Here is a 4,201-nt window from a genome sequence, read left to right as displayed (position 1 = left end):
TCGAGCGGTTGTACCGCTGGCCCTTGGTACCGGCCCAACCACCACCCCAGGGGTGATACCCTGGGGTTGATCTTCCCATTATATGACCAAGCGGTTGTACCGCTGCCCCCGGGCGATGGTACCGCCACCACGGTTAAAAAGAACCGTGGAGCTCATTGGCGGTTAAACCGGCCAAGTACCGCTCAACTACCGGACATGGTTCTGGTTTGATGCGGTACTCAGGCGGTGGTGGCCCAGTTGTTCCGGTTGTGCTCCACACACCGGTACCACCGATGCCCTAAGCGGTTCTACCACTTAGGACTTAGCCACCCAGGGTACCAGGGCCAGGCGGTTGCATCGGCGCAGTACCGCTCGATCACCGCTCATAGGGGTGACTCCATTCTATTTCAAAGCGGTGGTTGAGCGGTGTCGGAGTGGTTGTTCTGATTGTTCTTCACAACCGGTACTACCACTTGTCTGTCCGGTTGTACCTCTTGGTAGGGTTTCTGGAGTATACCCGTGAGTCCCGGTACAAGGAGCAGTTGTACCGCTGCAGTGCTGTTTTCGCAGTAACGGTTGGATTTTAGGGTTTGCTATGTAAGGGAGGTTCTTCCACCTACCACCATTGCCTCTTGCCTCTCTCTCTCTTCACCATTAATGCCCTTCAAGCTTTCTTGCCCGATCTCTCTCTCTCTCTAGCCACTCAAACTTGTTGATTTGCTAGTGATTGAAGGAGGAGACCTAGATCTACACTTCCACCAAAGGATATTTGATTCCCCCATACTTTCTTGTGTGGATTTTGTTACTCTTGGGTGTTTGAGCATCCTAGACGGTTGAGGTCACCTCGAAGCCACATTCCATTATGGTGAAGCTCCGTGGTTTCATTGGGAGCCTCCAATTCAGTTGTGGAGAGAGCTCCAACCTTGTTTGTAAAGGTTCAGTCGCCGCCTTCAAGGGCACCAATAGTGGAATCACGACAGCTCGCATTGTGTGAGGGCGTGAGGAGAATACGGTGGCCATAGTGGCTTCTTGGGGAGCATTGTGCCCCCACACCACTCCAACGGAGACGTACTTCCTCTCAAAGGGAAGGAATTTCAGTAACACATCCTTGTCTCTACCGCCTCCACTATTGGTTATCTCTCACGTTTACTTGTGCAAACTTATATTGTGTTGTATCCCTTACTTGCTTGTGTGCTTGTTGTTGTTGCATCATATAGGTTTCTCACCTAGTTGCGTATTTAGATAACCTACTTTGATGCAAATTTTAAATTGGTAAAGAAAAACTAAAAATTGTTAGTTGCCTATTCACCCCCCCTCTAGTCAACTATATCAATCCTTTCATACGAGCAACCGGAGCAGGCGGTGCTGCCAGTCTCCGCGTTTCGGATGATGTAGGAGGAGCATCAGTACAATCTAGAGCTCCTCAAGCAGCACTAGCTCGCGGAGCCTAGATCTTTAGCGAACGAGTCATCGCTGACATGGACATGGACGATCAGGGCTTCGTCAACAAGCAGTGGGCGCTCTACGAGTTCTTGCGCAATGCCTGCACCATCCGTCATGTGCATTGGCAGCTCCACGTCATGGAGGCAGAGTGCGACCCCCCCCCTCTTTGAGAAGATTGAGGCAGAGGCGACGCAAACGATCACAGACGGTGACGCTGCCTGATGGCCTTCAAGTGCATAGGATTTAGTTGTAGCATTTTCGATGTAAGAGTATCGATCCCACAGGGAGCAGCGGAATCAGAATTTTGCTTGTTGTAGCGAATTATGTACTTTTATGCTTGTAGATAATTGTAGACTCGAAGCAAAGTGAGGGCGCAAATAAACTGTAATTGAGTAATGGAACAAACTTTGAAGTAAATAACATAAAAGTAAATAGAGAATAATGACTGGAATAACTGATGGAACAACAAAGGAGTAAGGCGTTCTCAGGGAGTCTGGAATCCCCATTGGTATGTTTCTAGCACACATATGCTTGGGCATAGTATGTTATGGATACTTGAGCCACTCTTGATGATTATGCTGGGCGGATCCGGGTACAGAACACATTCTACTCGAAGTAGACTTCGTGCCACACACGCCACCATCATAGTCTTCCCCATAGGGTTACAACTCATGATAATTAAGAATTTGCCCCGTGGACACGGCTTCTCTAAGGGTTCTTCGTAATAGCCCCATCAATTGCAAAGGTCAGGAGTAAAGGCTTTGACTGTCACCTTGAATTACCTTCACATCCTAGCCCTTTACAATGACAATAATATAATTCATGGTCATAAGGCACAAATGATGAGTAACATTCAAAAAGTTATTAACCTAAGCGTTCAACAGAGGATCTCATATCTAAAATAACGTTTCAGATCCTACACATACCAAGGTTCATCATATCCCCGAGAACTAGGGGTCTACTCACACGTGGAGACAACAAACATCATGACAAGGGTGATGGCATACATGGATGGATGATTCGAATAACACACAAGATGGTCCACTAGGGTTCCTGAGGTTACAATGGTAAGGATGTGGATAATGCTGATGATGACGGTGGTGATGATGTTGTAGCACCTTGTGCGTGAGGAGGAAAATAGCCCCCTTCTCCTTGTTAATCCCTCCTCCAAATGATCTTCGGGTGGAATTAGTCGATCCGGCGGCGGTATTGGCACTCCATACGACCGCCCATGCGAGCAGGCGCGGTCGCATGGGACACCATCTTTTGCTCTGGAAGCGCGGCGACGATTCCTTCTTTGGCCTTCTTGCTTGATTGGTAGGTGATTATCACTTTAAATAGGTGATTCCACTACCATTTCTGTAGATTTCTTCCATATTAAGCTAAATGATCCAAAAAGCGTTACCTAAGAGATTATTAACAAAAGGAGGTGCGCGAACGCGGTAAAATTCCATAAAGCCTACCATATAGGCACAAAATACTTAGTAAAATTATCACATAAATTGGACTCATCACTGCCAACGTCGGTGACTACGTGTCATTCATGTGCGCCGCAACAACCACGAGGCCGAACCGTCCACGTCGATCATTGACCTCACCTCCACCGGCGACATTAGCGACTAGGCGGCGGACTCCTATGAGAAAGAGTAGCACGTGTGACATGGAAGTGCCCATGTCCAACAAAGAGCGGGAGGTGGGAGACTGACATGCCCACGACAAGGGAAGAGTAGACCAGGGTCAGCAACTTTTGCTATGTAAAAAATACCCTACTATTAAATGATGTGTCCATTTTTATTTGATGCACCAGGTTGGATGCCCAGCTTGGCTAGCGCTACCCGCGGATAATTTGCATGTCTGTGTTGATGGATGGCGTTGGATATGCCCTTATCAGAATCAAAACAAATAGCACTCTGTGCATGGTTCGAAATACTCGATTTTTTTAGTAACAAAGTATGTGTTATATACCAACAATTTCTCTTGCACGGGATATACCAACAAATTTGTATGTTTAGAAACTTTATTCATATACGGATTCGATACTATGCTTTTGATGATATATTCAACACATTTGACCCGCGCCGACCCATAAATATCCATAAATTCATGGAAAATCCACATCGTTCTTTCCTCCTCTTGAACAAAAGACCCCAGGCAATCAGGTTTCCTCTTCCTCCTGTTGGTGCCCCGCCTTTGATGGCCTTTGGGTCGTGGAGGTGCGGTGGATCTTGGCCCCTATCGGCAGGAGGGAGCCCACTCTCGTTCTTGTTAGGTTTGTTGGGGAACGTTGCAGAAAATTAAAATTTTTCCTACGGTTTCACCAAGATCCATCTATGAGTTCTTCTAAGCAACGAGTCAAGGGAGAGAGTTTGCATCTACATACCACTTGTAGATCGCGTGCGGAAGCTTGCAAGGTGATGATGTAGTCGTACTCGACGTGATTCGAATCACCGATGACCAAGTGCTGAACGGACAGCACCTCCGCGTTCAACACACGTACGGGACGGGAGACGTCTCCTCCTTCTTGATCCAGCAAGGGGGAAGGAGAGGTTGAGGAAGACAGCTCCACCGGCAGCACGGCGGCGTGGTGATGGTGGAGAGGCAGTACTCCGACAGGGCTTCGCCAAGCACACAATGGAGGAGGAGAGGTGTTGGGGAGGGGAGGGCTGCGCCTTGGAGGGTGGTACGGCTGCCCTCCCCTCACCCCTCTATTTATAGGGGGAAGGGAGAAGGGGGCCGGCCCCCTAGAACCCATCTAGGGGGGGGTGCGGCGGCCTAGGGG

The sequence above is a fragment of the Triticum dicoccoides genome, chromosome 4A (assembly GCF_002162155.2).
Source record: "Triticum dicoccoides isolate Atlit2015 ecotype Zavitan chromosome 4A, WEW_v2.0, whole genome shotgun sequence".
NCBI classification, from domain to species: domain Eukaryota; kingdom Viridiplantae; phylum Streptophyta; class Magnoliopsida; order Poales; family Poaceae; genus Triticum; species Triticum dicoccoides.
This window is presented reverse-complemented; position numbering follows the sequence as displayed.